At 36.9% G+C, this 16,530-nt stretch overlaps 1 long non-coding RNA gene across 1 annotated transcript in view; it reads right to left on the bottom strand.

The window, feature by feature from the left end:
- Window positions 1-5,504: 5,504 nt before the first annotated feature.
- The window catches only part of LOC116523711, a 31,954-nt gene continuing 20,928 nt past the window's right edge, over window positions 5,505-16,530 (bottom strand). The window contains exons 3-4 of the long non-coding RNA XR_004257100.1: window positions 6,484-6,548; window positions 5,505-5,544 (exon numbers count right to left, since the gene is read on the bottom strand). This is a non-coding gene — a long non-coding RNA (uncharacterized LOC116523711). The remainder of the gene's footprint in view (window positions 5,545-6,483; window positions 6,549-16,530) is intronic.

Raw genomic sequence — 16,530 nt, 5'->3', positions numbered from 1 at the left:
GCTTTTTTCTTTTATATTGAAACACTAGAAATACAACGATGCAAAAGTTTTCAGGAAATGTATTTTTTAGAATGTCCAGAGTTTATTGCACTAAGCATAGCAAACAGTATGTTCTCTCTAGGAATATGGTGTTCTCCAAATGAGTGTTGTTCATGTGAGCATGAATGGGGCAACTCCCAAGTTTATGAAACAAAGGTGTATATGGAGCCATTTTCATCTTGCAATATTTATTGGTGAGCAATTTGTTTTTCTCAATCCATTCCTATTAAGTAGTAGGAAGTAAAGAACATTTTCCTTCTTATTAAAAAATCAAAGTAAGCTGTCTTGTCTGTATAAATCTGTCAGCGGGGAATGAAGAATCACAGAATTGCATATTTTGTTTAAAACTATGTGCCTTCATCAAATTGTGGGACATTTAAGGACGGTGGGACTTTTATCTTCCTTTTGTAGAAGATGTAGATGCCAGAAAACACATTCACTGTTCTGTGAAAAATCTCCTTTGTCCCAATCTGTAATTATATAAATAATATACATAATATTTTAAAGGAAACCATTTAAGGGAAAAGTTATTGCATAATGTAAAAAATAAACAGTATGAGAACAGAAATGAGAAGTGTAAGCTTTAATTCTCCAGAATGGCATCTAATGTCCCTATTTCCAATCTATACTCCCAGCATGATTGCCAGTGGAGACAGCAATGTTGTGCTCTTGGGGGGGGGGGGACAAGAATACTGTTACCATCACTTACAATTCACTTACGGAGAGTTCCTGTTTGTGAATGGTGGGAAGGTTGGAAGAAAGCTATAGGAGTATGTTTGAGAAAGAAATAGAACAAACAGGAAGGACTTTTATTTCTTTATTATACTTTCAAGAAAAGAAAAAACACAATTATAAGCACCTTCTATGCCAGGGGAAAGGTTCCTAGATCTAACAGGGCAACTTTTAAGATTGATCAAGTCTGCCGGCAATTATTTCTTTCTAGTAATCACATGGGAAGAAACAACTGCAAAGAACCATCAAGGAAGTATAATCAAAATCCTGAAAGCTTAGAAGCATTTCCCATATCCAGCTTTCTAGACAATAGATATGGTTTGGAAAAGAAATAATACTTGTTATACTGTTTCTTGATGGGACTGATTTGATGTTCAGAACCAAGAGCTTGATTATCTAAATGATTCGTTGTTGATGTGAAATGAGATGAACCTCAAAAATTAATAGAAGTGTGTTTGGCCATAGTATGGTAGCTTGATCAAGAGCCTCTTAAAATCATTTGTGAATTTGATATGAAAACCTAAATCACAAGGTTTTGCACTATAGATTTTGTAGCTTTAGAATTATAAGGATGGAAGGGACCCTTGAGGTCTTCTAGTCCAACCCCCTGCCCATGACAGGAATCCTTATAACAACCCAGACAAATGAATGTCCAATACTTTCTTGAAAACTTCCAGTGATGAAGTACCTACAACTCCAGGAGGCAAGCTTCTGGTATTTAATTGTTCTCATTGTCAAGAAGCTTCTCCTTTTTCCAGATAGAACCTCCCTTTAACAAGCTTTCATCCATTGTTTCTTGTCACACCCTCAGGAGCTTCTGAGAATAAGCTGACATCTCCCCCCCCACTTCTCTGTAACAGCTCCTTAAGTAAAACAACTCTCATGTCACCCCTAAATTTTTCACAGAAAAGATGGGGTCAACCTATTTTCCAACCTATTTTGCATCAGAAGGCAAGATAAGAAAACCTAATCAAGGAGAGGAGCAACCTACAACTAAGAAATTTCCTGACAGTGAAAACAATCAACCAATGGGACAGCTTGCCAACAGATGTTGTGGGTGCTCCAGCACTGGAGGTTTTAAGAAGAGATTGGACAGTTGCTTGTTGGAATGGTATAGGACCGGGATGGCATGCCACAGGTGGCACGTGGAACCATTTGTCAAGGCACGCGAGGCGTTGCCCTGTCAGCTGGCCAATGAGTTAAGCCTTTTTTAAAGCCATTTTTCCCTTTCTCCAGAGCCTGGGGAGGGCGAAAAGAGCCTCCTCCGTCCCGCACCCCCGGAGGCCCTTCAGAGGCTTCAGGACCTTTCCTAAAGCCTCTGGAGCGCAAAAAAACGGCCCTAAGGGGCAAACTGGAAGTTCGACTGTCAATCCCAATGTTGACTGTCGACCCCCCGGGGAGGGCCTTTTCTGTGGCTGCTCTGGCCCCCTGGAACGATCTCCCAGTGGAGATTCGGACCCTCACCACCCTTCAGGCTTTCCGCAAAGCCGTCAAGACCTGGCTGTTCCGGCAGGCCTGGGGCTGATGAATTCCCAGCCCCACTCGAATTGTTGATTGTTGTATAGTTTTTAATTTGTCTTTGTATCCTGTTTGTCTCGTTTGTTTTGTATTGCCCCCTTCCCCATGTGTTTGTTCGCCGCCCTGAGTCCCCCCGGGAATAGGGCAGCATACAAGTATAATAAATACAAATACAATACAAACGTTTCTGTATTGTAAGGATCAGAACTGTGATCCAAGTGTAGCCTTATTCTACTGCAGTATAAAGTTCTGACCTGGACAAACTATCAGCAGGTTCTGACCAGTTCTAGAGAACAGGTAGTGGAAATTTTGAGTAGTTAGGAGAACTACCATTTCTGACTGGCTCCGCCCCATCTATTCTCTGCCTCCCGAGTCCCGGCTGATCAGGAGGAAATGGGGATTTTGCAGTATCCTTCCCCTGCCACGCCCACCATGCCATGCTCACCGAGCCATGCCACGTCCACTGAGCCACGCCCACAGAACCAGTAGTAAAAAAAATTGAATCCCACCACTGCATACTATCATTTCAACCAGTTTTCTTGGCAGTGATAAAAAAAATGATTTTTAATGGGATTGAAAGGGTAGGAATGACGCCAAAGATAGAAACATGATAAAGGAATATACCTTTGAATGAGTAATTTTCCAGAACCAGATGACTTTCATTCTAGGATACTGAAGATACTTGCTGATGCTTTAGTATAGGGCTGTCAAACTCCCAGTCCGCGGGCCAGATGTGTCATGTGCTGGCCACACCCATGCCCACTTTAGCCAAGGAGGAAAAAGTCCTGATACATCATGTGATGACATGAGTTTGACATTCCTGCTCTAGCAAAACTTCAATGGATTGAGGTTTGCTGAAGAATGGGTAAAAATGTTTCCTCTCAAAGAGGTGAAAAGGGAAACTAAACATCAGTCAGCTTGATATCTGTTTCCTAGGAAGATTCAATATCAGATCATGAAGTGATTACTTTGTAAATACTTGATTTTCCACAATCCCAGAATGCAACCTACAGAATAATACAGTTGAATTATAGAAAAACAGATTCTGATGGAAAGGGAGAGAAAAACCTCTGAAGTTTGTCAAATCCTGACTACTGGATTTGTTCAAACGGAAGCCAAACAACCACTTTTCAACAGATGCTTTAATTTGCATCGAGCAGGTGCAGCCTAAATTATCCCTTTTGCTTCTATCATGCTTTATTATTCTCCTTTTTAACTGATAAGTCAATGATGATTCTTAGGAGAGCTGAAGAATTCTGCAGCATCACTATTTCAGAAGTGAGATTGTATGCCTTAGTTGCATAGATTAATAAAGAGTTTTAATTTTATTAATGGAAACATCAGATTCCAGAGAAGTGCTTTCAACATCATTGACCAAATGTAAATAAATTAAAATTTTTAAAGTATATGATTCTCTAATCACAGACAATGATGTAAGGTAAGATGTAATCTACTGAATGAACCATACATGGCTGGGATCGTGTAAGGTAAGCTACAAGTCATGGTTTACAAACCATAGCAGGTGAGCTCAGATAACACATAAAGCCATTAGCAAATCATATTTTTGTTTAATATAATTTTTGAATTAGAACCAACACATTAGTTTTAAAAACCCTTTGGAATATAAGACCATAGATTAAACAAAAGAAGAAGAATTATCTAAATTGCTCCCAAATACTATTTCTTACCCTTTTAGTTCTTATGTGTGTGCAGAAATACTCTATACGAAAGAACAAGGATTAAATCAATCAAGTAATCTTTTTTACTGCAAAATGTATAGATTCTTTCTGCATATGCAATTCTTTAATTAGAAAATGTGGGTTCTCCAAACTGATGTCCGTGGAGGATTTCCATTTGCCATCCTATTAAAACTAAAATTTGTGTTCTATTATTGACGGATGAGCATACATTGCTGTATAAACCAAGTTTTCTGACAAGTGTCAAATTTCCTCTTCTCTGCTTTGAACATAATTGTTCCTGTTCTGTAGGGATAGAGGAAAGGTTACGTAAAGACATGCGCAGCAAACTGCTATGATCTCAATAGCTGGTTACCTCAGATATCTATGATCTCACCAAATTAGCTTCACCAGGCAGTACTGGGAACCATCTGGATATGTGAGACTCTACCCTCTTAAAAGATTGACAAGGAGAATATGCCAATTATAATGCTGTTGCTATATGCTCTGCTTTGCTTGTAAAAACTGTATAAAAGAATAAACCCTGCGAAGGCAGGGGGGACATTTTGGATGAACCCTGTGATGTCTGCTCTCTGAATCCATCACTGTTCCTTGCTCAACTTTGATCTATTTCTTAGTTTTGTTTCCCCCCTTCCTTAATTTTCTTTATTATATAGGATCAAGTTACCATATTTTTTGGAGTACAAGACGCACTGGGGTATAAGACGACCAAGGTTTTGAAGAGGCAATTTAAAAAAAAAAGTTTTTGCACTCTGCAAAGCTCACAAAAACGGGCCCTTTTTTTGTCAAAAAAGGGGCATTAGGAAGCATATAGAGTGCTCCTGGGGGACTGGGGGGCAAGATTGAGCAATAACCAGCCCATTTTTTGTTCATTTCTGCCCTTCCCAGTCCTCAGGAGCTCTCTGAAAGCCTCTTACAAGCTATACATAGCCATTTTGGTGAAGAGGTTTCAGGAGACAAAAAAATTCAGTATTCAGTGTATAAGACGCACCCAGATTTTCAGCCTCTTTTTTGAAGGAAAAAGGTGTGTCTTATACACGAAAAATACAGTAGTTATTTTGTGTTGAGATTCAGATGTAATATTTAGCAAGATTAGCAAATTACTTTCCTTTGTAAGTACCCAGAGTCTCTTAGCAGCCATTTTAATGATTTCAAAAGTTTTCTTTAAACATTTAAAATTTTTTTTAAAGATGTTTGGCATGGGTTCTCTTGATTTGTAATTTAATAATAATTTGCTGAATTCCAGGTTTGTAAAATCATTTGATGCCAATTTTAGTCAATCTCCTTATGTTTTATATAGCTACTGCATATGATAGCAATAGCAATAGCACTTAGACTTATATACTGCTTTACAGTGCTTTATAGCCCTCTCTAAACGGTTTACAAAGTCAGCATATTGCCCCCCAAGATTTGGGTCCTCATGTTTACCCACCTTGGAAGGATGGAAGGCTGAGTCAACCTTGTGCCTGGTGAGAGTTGAACTGCCAAATTGCAGGCAGGCGGCAGTCAGCAGAAGTAGCTTGTAGTAATGCGCTCTAACCACTGTGCCACTGTGACTCTTAAAAAAAATAATGATTTTTTTAATAAGGTTATTACAAACAAAGTGTATGTGCGTGTATTTCTGAAAACAGAAAGTAAATGCAATTTAATTTTTAAAAAATCCTCAATAATTTTATTCAAAGTTCAAGCAGGATTGGTCATTACATTAAAGCATTGCTACTTTCTGATGTAATTTATTACACATGTTTTTGTTCATTAAATGGATAGAATTTTAGTCAGTTTGTAAAGATACGGCCATACTTCTTCACTTTTGCATTTGCTAAGATTGTTACATTGTAGATGCAGATTTGTTGAGATTTCTTACATTACAAATAGGCAACTTTGTATTCTCCAGATGATTGGGCTACAACTTCTATATGTATCAACCATCACGAACAATGTTCAAGGACTCCTGAGAATGGTTGAGCCTAAATAAGACACACTGACTTTCTTCAGTGTTTTGTGCACACAGAGACTTGAACCCATTTCATAAAATACACGGTAATCTCTGTACATGTTAGAATGTCAATTTTGAAGAAGTTGAAGACTATTATTACTATATTTCATTTACATTCCCTGTTGTTTCACTCTTATTGAAATATTCTTTATCATACTGGCCAATAGAAAAAGAAATCCGCTAAGGTATAAATTATATTGAAAGACAAGTATTTGTTTTTTTATAGCAATTTACATTTGGGAAATCTAGGTAACACAATATGATTATTTTTAATTCGTTGACCAGCCAGCTGTAATTATCTCTCATACCTGGTTGGCTTGTTTTATGAGTTTAATGACGTCTCCTAACAAGATAAATCTTCAATTCCATTAAAAGCAACTTCAAGACAATATGAAATCATAACGGGAAACAAAAATATATAGTGGTGAGAAGAGCAAGAATAAACATGCATTACTAAAAAAAATTATGAGGGTTCAGAAGAATCTTTAAATATATACATACCATTAGGGTCAGAGGAGCTCATATAAGACTCTTGATCTGCCACGTTTGAACCGGATTGAGCTGGACTGGAGACCAGATACAAAACTTAACTGGCAAGTTTTGACAGCATTTCAAGGCACTGATGTCCTTCTCATAGAAGTTGAAATGATCCCATGCCTATAACACTTAGTGAGGCACTAGTCATTTCCATGAGTATCTTCTTAGGGATAGATCAAATTTCACTGTTATTTTATGTATTGCTTTATAAACATTTATATATTGCTTTTCTACTTAAAATGTATTCAAAACAATCTTTTAATGTATATTATATTGTTTGAATGTAGAGAAATTAGTGAGATACGTTCACAAAACTCATAAGGAAATTAGCAATTTTATGTTCTCCATATTTCTTTTACTTACTTTTACAGTCTGTTTTTTATGTAGAGTACTCAGAATCCATTTTGCTTTTAGTGTCAACTTCTATAAATGCACCCATCAAGAGGAACACTAATTATTAAATATTCTGAAATAATAATAAATGCTGGTAATTAAGCAAATGAAGATGGGATAAATAGAGATTAGATAAATCAATTGGCTAATTGTTGTGGATAACTGGCATAGTTAGGATGCAATAATGATTAATGGGCTGCAGTTGGGTTTCGCATTGCAGCAGCCCCGGTTATTCAAACATTGCACTAAGTTGTAGTGTTTTACTTTGGCTTTGCATATAATATGATGAGGTATCTCAACTTACTTTATTTTTAGCTTCTTTTAATTAAAAAAAGATGGAAATTAGCAGGCTGAAAAGCACCAGTCTCAAGCGTATTATTAGTCTGTGAGTTAGACTGTGAGTTCAAATGCTATCTGGAAGACTAGAGAATGGAGACATTCAGCAATCTGTCTTTTGGTAAATTGATGTTTTGTGACAGGCCAAAGCAGGGGTCACCCACCTTTCAGACCTCAGGGATCACTAAATTCATAATTTTAAATCCCACGAACCACTAATATGATTTTTTAAAAAGATAAATAGTATTTAGCGCAATATAAAAATGCAATAATTTTTCTGCGGACCACCAAAATTTCCCACAGACCACTGGTTGGTAATCACTGGGCCAAAGCAACTACAACATCACTGACTCCCCCAACCCAGAGGAAGAATCTACTGTCACTGCATTCCCAATAGATGGCTATTCAGCCTCTGTTACTGTGGCCTAGAGGTGGAGCTCTCGCCTTGCAATCAGGAAGTTGTGAGTTGTTCCTAGGTAGAAGCAGATGTAGGGTCTCCTACTTGGGCAGGGGTTGGACTAAATGACCTGCAAGGTCCCTTCCAACTCTGTTAATCTGTTAAATGCCCTCAGAGAAAAAGAGTCCACCATCTGATTTAGTGTTGGACAACTTTGACTGTCAGAAATTTCTTTCCAATGTCCAATCAAGATCTAGTTCCCTATAATTTAAGTCAATTGTTTGAATAATTCTGCTCTGTGGCTTATATGAGTTTCAACTATTCGAAGGCAGTTTTGTCTCCCAATAGTCTTCCTTCCTCCAAGCTAAACATACTGGATATTTTAAATAATTCCTTTTAGGTTTTTCTTCCAGTTTCCTTATCATCTTTGACCCTCCTCAGCATACTCTTCAATTTGTAAATGTCGTAAAATGCAGTCTCTAAACCTGGACACAATAATAAGAAAGAATGAAAAATAATTTTGTGGACATCGATACTATAAGCTTGTTGATGCAGCCCACAACTTCATTTGTTTCTTTACAGCTGTGTCATGTTATTTCCATAGTTTATGTTCAGCTTGGGATGTACCAAACTATGCAAAAAGCCTTTTTGCCTGGGCTGCTCCTGGTATCATCACCAATCCCTATTCTGATGCCTTTGATATTTCCTATCTAAGTGCCTTGCTGAAATTCATGTTACTGGTTTCTTCCCATTCTACCAGCTTGTTCCTGAATCTTGACATGGTTCTTTATTGCAGAATTCTCCAACCAGAGTAGAAGGGAGGGATGGTTCTGTGGGAGGAATAGGCACATGGGTGCCAAATAAAATTAAGTACCCTCCCTTTTTATTCTTGCCTTCTGTGTGTGTCTTATTCTTCCCATCCACTTTTATTTTGAATATACTGTATGTAAAGATATGTTTTGCTGTTCATGACAGACTGAACTGCAGCTTTCAGGATTCCACCTCCACAGTTCAGAGCTATCTGTGCTGATTCTGTGTTCTAAATGCTTTTCCTACTTGGCTTTCTTTCTACATCCTATATATGCCCTTTTTTGTTAGTTTTCAAATCTTCACTGAGTTTTTCATGGGGTTATTTTAGGTACTGTTGCGGTTTTCTGTTTCTTTTCTCACTGAAGTTACTTGCAATTGAGCATTTATCATCATTGCTTTTAGGAATTCCCATTCATACTAAACTCTTCTTGTTAGCTTTCCCAGTGAGCCAGTTTCCTAACTAGAAATGTATTGATCTGTTTTATCAAAATCTTTTTTTAAAAAAAATCCAAAATACTCAAAGTTATATTTTCTACTAAAATCAAGAACTCCAGCACTACATATTATAGCTCTAGGAAAATCTAGAATGGGCTGCTACTACCAAAATGTCCTGGGAAGGAAAGCTGACCTTACCCTTCCCGCTTTTTTCTCCAGTGTGATTACCAGCCTATTTTAAATTATGTGGATGGCATTTTGAAGCCATTCAAAACTAAAGCCATTTAAAGCCATTTGTACTTAGCAATGAAATATGATTAAATGATAAAACAATGAAGTGTACACTCACAAACCCATATTGTAGTCAGGGCATTAGTAGGTCATGGGAATATAGTTGGACAATTCTCAGAACAATAAAGATAATTTATACCATAAAAGCACCAATGCAAACACTGGTTTTTTTTTTTAATGATTATTAAAGGCAACATCTTTATTTAAAACAACTGCAGTGCATAGTAAATATCAGCTCTCACTTATCAGTGGTTTTTTCACATGAAGATGGAAAAAAACATTGCACAGAAAATACTATGGTTTTTATTTGTCTAGCATAATTGGTAACTGCACAAATTACTCTGCTTTAGAGACAACTCCTTGAAGTGATATGTGAAGGATCTGAGGAGAAATATTCCATGACTGAAAAACTGCAGTGTATACTACATTAGTTGCACAGATTTCAACAAATATGATTCAAGGTAGATTTTTGTGATATTAAGGCAGGATATAAAGCGAGATTTGGATATAAAGAGTGAACATGATACGGGGTCAGACTAGAAGATCTCCTGGGGGACCCGTTTATCCCTTCTATCTCGTTATACATTTTCTGAGTCTTGAGGAACAGGAAGCTTGAACTCAGGAAGTTTAAAATGTCAAATCACGAAAGCTAACACCTGCTGTAAGTAGGTCAAGTCAGTTGGAGGTCTCGCTTGCAAGTCAGGCATAGACCTTAACCACATAAGTTAGTATGAAATTAATGCTTCCTGCATGCCACCTGCGGCCTAGACATGAAAGGGCAGCATGATATAATATGCTTAGCCAATAGAAATGTGCTAACATATTTCCGTGTTTTGATGCTTTGAACATGCTATAAGAATGCATGTTTTGATTAGAACGCTGTTCAGATGTTAGAAATTGCTGTCTCTGTCTGAACTATTTAGCCAAATAAAGCTTCTCTTGATCTCACAGTCTGGGTCTCCTGATTTTCTGCAACAATATTGTTCATTATAACCTATTATGCCCCAATTATGAGCATACTTTCACATTATTCACTGATTAATGTAACTGTGTGAGTTGATTCTCTCGTGAAATATAGCTGCAAAACAAGAAACACTAGATTAGATCTTGCCTCTGTTATTTTTAAGGGACTTGTTTTTCTGCACCCTTCAATTTTGCTTTTCACATTTCTACACTAATCTCAGTAACAATTGAATGTTTTTCTTGTTTAATTTACCATGTGAGGAATTCTGCAAAGTAAGCAATTGTGGGGGAGGAAAATTAAGTCGCCTCCCCCTGCGCAGTGGTCTCAATCAGGATCCCACATGCTTAAATTAATATAAAGCATCTCCCCATTTTACCTCATCACTGCCTTCTTAAAAATAGCCCTGGGGTAAATAATTGCTGATCATAAAGGAGTGCAGTTATATGGTTAATAATGGCAATATTACAGATCCTCCAGGTCATATGTAATTCATAATGATCAGATTATGCTTTATCTTTGTTTCATCTCCCATTTCTTTAAATTGAGAATGATAAGAGAAATTCAAAATTCAAACACACATTTCTGAAGTTTGGGATATTCTACTATATTGGATTCTAGGGTTTGTAAAAAGGGTTTCTGCATTACATGCTGCCTTTCCATATTAGTGTTCATACAGTTTTTCTTGGAAAGAAAGCTACAAGAGGGTTGAATGACATGAATAGGTAGTTAAATAATTTTATCATCTCATTACATTCCTTGACTATCACAAATAGGCAAACTGACATCAGATTTTTCCCTATTTTTTATTTTGTTAATTTAAGCTTTTTGGAATTTTAAAAGCATTACATTTCCTTAAAAATATATGATAATGTTTCCACATGGAAACTGCTTCTAAACTTTGTGCTTGATGTGGAAAATAATTAAATCTTGATTTTGGGTTTTACAAATTAGACTGATAGATCTTTATAGAAATGACTTGTTCATACTATTATGGAAAACCTAAAAGTTGTGCTCTGTTGTTAATCCTTATTCTACGTAACAGAAAGTCGGAAGTCAATGCTTCTTTTTCTTTTCTTTCCCCATCTTTCCTCACTTTTCTTCCCCTTTTCCCCTTCCCCCTCATTATCTTCTTACTTACTTTTGTATTTCACAATACTTTAAAACTTAATAAAATGTGATTAACAAAATATAGATACTATAACATAATATCAAATAAAATTAACTATATGTTAACTATTGTATAACTGCAATAAAATAACTTAATAAACTGTGTTAAAAATGAAAAGAAAAGCTAACCTGAACTAACTAAAAAAAACACAAAATGACAAAAAAAAAAAAACAAGCAAGGAAATAAATAAATAAAAAAGGAAAGAAACTTCTCTGCCTTCCCAAAATATTTCACACTAATTCCACTTCATTTTCTGGTAATCTGGAAATTAATGTTGTATGATAAAAGGAACAATGTTGCTACTGTAAAGTTTTCCCCATTCCACCTGCATCATAAGTGATCAAATAGCTTTCTCTAAATTAGTCACATTCTGTTTGGCTCCACGTTTTTTACTCTCAAATGCTTTTTTTTCACTGACTTTGCAATAAATGACATTTTAAAGCTTGCTTTTCTTATAGATGTTACGATTGTCAACTATAGAATTCACAAATCAAAAACTATATTATGCTTACAATAGCCTACTGTTCACAGCCACTTGGATCAGCTCTTGAGAAATTGGGAGAGTTAAACTTAGAAGAAAAAGTAGAACTAGGAAAAGGCTGAGTCAACCTTGAGCCTGGTGACATTCGATCTGTCAAACTGCTGGCAGCTAGTGATCAGCCTGCATTACTGCATTCTAACCACTGCGCCACCGCAGTAGATAGAGTTATCATGACTTGGCTTCTGAAGTATGGCTACAGTTACTCTATTATTACAGTAATGTTCCATCTGCTTCTAGTACTGTATTCCCAGAATAATCCTAGAATTCCCTTCCCAAAACAAGACCAAAAACAAGTGGAATAAAGATAGCATTTACAGGATGTGCAGCCAAAATAAAAATGACCCATCAATCAGTGTAGGATTTTGCTCCATGTGAAGGAAAAAAAATGAAATTAATGTTCCCAATTTCTTCTATTGCTGCCAGTTTTGAAGATCCTGCAGATTCCATTGTGTAGGCTGAGCATGTAGTGCCCCAAGGATTAGATCTCCCTCTTCCAGTTTTTCTGGAACTTCTTTTCTTCACAGTTTTGACCCTTATCTCTTTTACTACTCAGCCCACATCTCTCTGTCACTATTGCCACCAATTTTTGTTTGTTTCTCTCCTGCTGTCCTAATTGGGAAGAGGAAAAATGTATATGAGGACAAATATGTGATGTTCTGCTCCTAGCATAAGTGGATTCAAAACCATCTACCCAGGAGTTAATAGGTGGCTATATACTAACTATGATCTTCTTTTGCTCTGCTCCCAAGGCCAACTAAGATCACTGGCAGAGGGTATGTTCAAGCAGTTGACTGGTTTGCTGCTCTTCATATTAATCAGGTTTTGACTGCTGGGTAGTGAAATTATACAGTTTCCTTCAAAGAAACAACTGGAACTGTTTAAGGAACCTTTAAGTGATTTCTGATTCACTAATAGTACAAATGCTATGTATAAAAGAACTGCCTATTTCTCAATCACGATGATGAGTACATTCTTAAAGCTGAAAACAATAGAATTAAATATTGGTTCTCATAGCTGATGCAATTTAGTAAGCACATGCATAACAAATAATCAACATTTTCTCTGTGAGCTTTCTATACTCCAGATTCAGGGCACTCCCACAAAGCTACCAGCCTCACCCCTCTTATCTTGTTCAGAGTCCTCATTCGTGCTCCCTAGGCATGGGGAGGAAGGAGGAGAAAGAGGACTAAAAGAACAATCTGGGAAAGTGGAAATTTCTGTGCCTCTCTCATTCTGTGGTACAGCAAATAAATTAATCATCTATTTATTATTGGGGCATTATTGGAGGTTTTCAAGAAAAGATTGGACATCCATTTGTCTGAGATGGTATAAGGACTCTTGCCTTGGAAAAGGGGTTGGACTAGAAGACCTTCAAGGTCCCTACTAGTCCTATGATTCTATAATTCTAAAATTGCTACTGTCATTACTCAACAAGTGATGGTGATAAAATACTAAGAAACCCAAGAGATCAGGAATAGACAAGATGAACATTTCTGCTGCCTGGAATCCACTTTGGTCCACAATTTCACTGGAGTTGAGCTGAGCTGATCAAATTTCAGAATCCAAGCAAGCTCTCCAATTTTGTGTAGATTGCTTCTGGATAGCTTCGGTGCTGTTACAGGCCTATACATTTGCAAAGAACTCCCCAGAACCATTAAGGCAGCTTGTAGTGTGCTACCATTTTACTTCTTCAAATTCATTGTGATCTATTTGCTTCTTTTTAATAAAAATGGAGAAAACTTTATTGCAAGCAGTTCTAAGAAAAGGTGATACTAATAAATCTACTTTCCAGTCTAGCAGCATAGTTGTATTCTAGTTTTAAACAAATCTTGTGAGGAAAATAGGTTGTTTCTGTTCTAATATACTACACAAGGCAACATGTTATATGTCATTTGTTCTTGGACATCTAGAATGAACTAAGGCAGGTCTCAAGGACATTTGAGAATCATCATCATCATCATCATCTCACATCATCATCATCATCTAGTGAGTGGATTCCTTTTCGGTTATCAAAAATAATAATAACAACACAGTAATAATAATGTAAGGAAAAGCTGTAGGTTAGAGCAACACTAGATAATGAATAGTTATTAACCTAATGTAGCTGATGCTGCTAGGTCCAATGGCAACGTTTTGGGTAGTCCTGAGGTAAAAGTTCACATCTGGGTTTATTGCAGATACAACTACATAAAAACAAGCTTTTACAATTACCCCCACTGAGTAGATTTCTTAATTCCACTTATTGGGTGTTTATTAAATAACCATTCTTATAAAAAATAGCCATAAACCTTTCCCTTCTATGGACAGGAGGTCTCAGGACCTCCCGGTCAGAGGAGAATGGAATTTGCCTTTCATCACTTTTCCTATCACTGTAGCTCAATGGAAAATACCCCAGTCATTCATTAAACATATAGCTATCAATTAAATGGACTGAGATGAATGTTCTAAGAATGGAATATTCCTAAATTATCTTGAATCTGGATGTGGTAGATCATTGTTGACAAACCATAGATAGCAGTCAGTCTCCAAATCCCTCTTTTTCAATGCCCCTTGAAAATAAAAAAAAACTATTAGAATGGGTATATCATCTAAAATAACCTTTTGAAAGAATCTTTTCAAGTCATGCTGTGAAATTACAAACCTCTCAAATTGTAGCTTTATATTTAACATAATCCTTGACTATCAAAAGTTTACCTGACTTCAATATTTCTTAGATTTAAAAAGCCACTGTCAAAAAGTTGAAACTAAAAGGTTTGTCAGCTCTTACTGAGCAGGATGGAACATTTTTTCTCAGCATAGATGTGCAGCTTGCCTTTGCAAAATCATGTAATTTTATGATTGAGTCACCACCTGCAAGAGTCTGAATATCAATAAGAATTCCAGCACATTAATGATTGATGATTCATGCTAATTGTTTCTGCTCCCTTGTTCAACAAAAAGATGGACATTGGACTTGATACAAAAAGGGGAGAGGAGCAACCGAAGGAAGCAACGAATGGCTAGCAGCAAGGTCAATCAAAAGGTAAAGGTAAAGGTTCCCCCGCACATGCGTGCTAGTCATTTCCAGCTCTAGGGGCAGTGCTCATCTCCATTTCTAAGCTAAAGAGTCAGCACTGTCTGAAGACATCTCTGTGGTCATGTGGCTGGCATGACTAAATGCCAAAGGCACATGGAGCGCTGTTACCTTCCCACCAAAGTGGTCCCTATTTTTCTACTTGCATTTTTTACATGCTTTCGAACTGCTAGGTTGGCAGAAGCTGGGGCAAGTAGCAATAGCAATAGCAGTTAGACTTATATCCGCTTCATAGGGCTTTCAGCCCTCTCTAAGCAGTTTACAGAGTCAGCATATTGCCCCCAACAACAATCCGGGTTCTCATTTTACCCACCTCAGAAGGATGGAAGGTACTCCATATGGTAGCTCAATCCAATCACATATAATTCTCAAGATGGTACAATTTGAATACAGATGAGAGATGGGATATAAAAGCATAATATCAAAACCAACAGTAAATGCAGAAAGCGTCAAAATGTACTACTACCCTAAAATTAGAAATCTCCCTCTTTAAATAGAGAGAGTTTAGGGTTATATTGGCTGGAAAGGAGTTCAACTGGTGTTTAAAAAATCCAGAGATGGTGCTGGACAAATCTATTTCTGTTTCATAATAGGGGTTGTTATTGAAAAGACCCTGGCCCTAGCTCTCCTACTTCATTGAGGGAGGCATTCATCACAGGACCTTTGAAACTTAGATTGGAGACAATTTTTTTTTGCATAATCTGGTCCAAATCTTTTAGGATATTAAAGGTTTGGATTGGACCTCGATTTTTATCCTTTTACTTTGGGCCCACATCCACCTGGTTTTACTATTATTATTTTTTTAGGAAATTTCTTGAAGAAAAATATCTAACAGAAAGATATATATCTTCCTGATCAAGCAATTTCTCTCTGTCTGATGTGGAATTAACTCAGGGACAATTGAATTGTATTCTTGCCAGAAGATGATCTTATTAACCTCACCTGCCCAATTCAGTCTTATTGAAACCTGGCTTAACTCAAATTTGCGCATCCAGGCTTAAAGGGCCTACCTGCACTAAACTTTAAACTAACAAGCAAGTTCAGGCATAACAGTCTTTCACAATTTCACATTACTATACTATATAAATAATTGATCTGAGTTTCAGAAGTGATATTTTTGAAGTGATTTTGGTGAAAAAATGTTAATTATGGTTTATTGACTAACTGCACCTGACCAGTTTGTAAAACATGGTAAGCCATAAAAATGGAAAGTAGTTTTGGGTTTAGTGTAAAGTAGGAACTCAGACAAATTAAGTAACTCAAGAGATGACTCCAGGGTGGATCTCTTAACATAAAGAGCAATTGTCATAGTGTTCTGGGAAGGGACCAGATTCAGTCAATATAGATGGGATGTTTCTATCATAATCAAATGGAAACTTGTTCTAAAAAGAATATTTGGTGTCATTCTCCATGCCCTGGCATGCATGTAGCTTTGTACATACTATGTCCTATAGTTCTCCCTCCAGTCCGTCTGCCTAGGGGGTGCTGTTCTCACTCTTGATTGGCTAACTGTTTCACAGCCAGCATATATAAAGAGCTGTCAAACAGGGCTCAGCTGTTGTTGGTTAGCTGAGACATGCACATTGTGAATTGCTGCGTTGGC

Source organism: Thamnophis elegans, unplaced genomic scaffold (genome assembly GCF_009769535.1).
Source record: "Thamnophis elegans isolate rThaEle1 unplaced genomic scaffold, rThaEle1.pri scaffold_96_arrow_ctg1, whole genome shotgun sequence".
Taxonomy (NCBI): Eukaryota; Metazoa; Chordata; class Lepidosauria; order Squamata; family Colubridae; genus Thamnophis; species Thamnophis elegans.
Note: the sequence above shows the minus strand (reverse complement) of the source record. Positions and strands in the feature narration are given on the sequence as shown.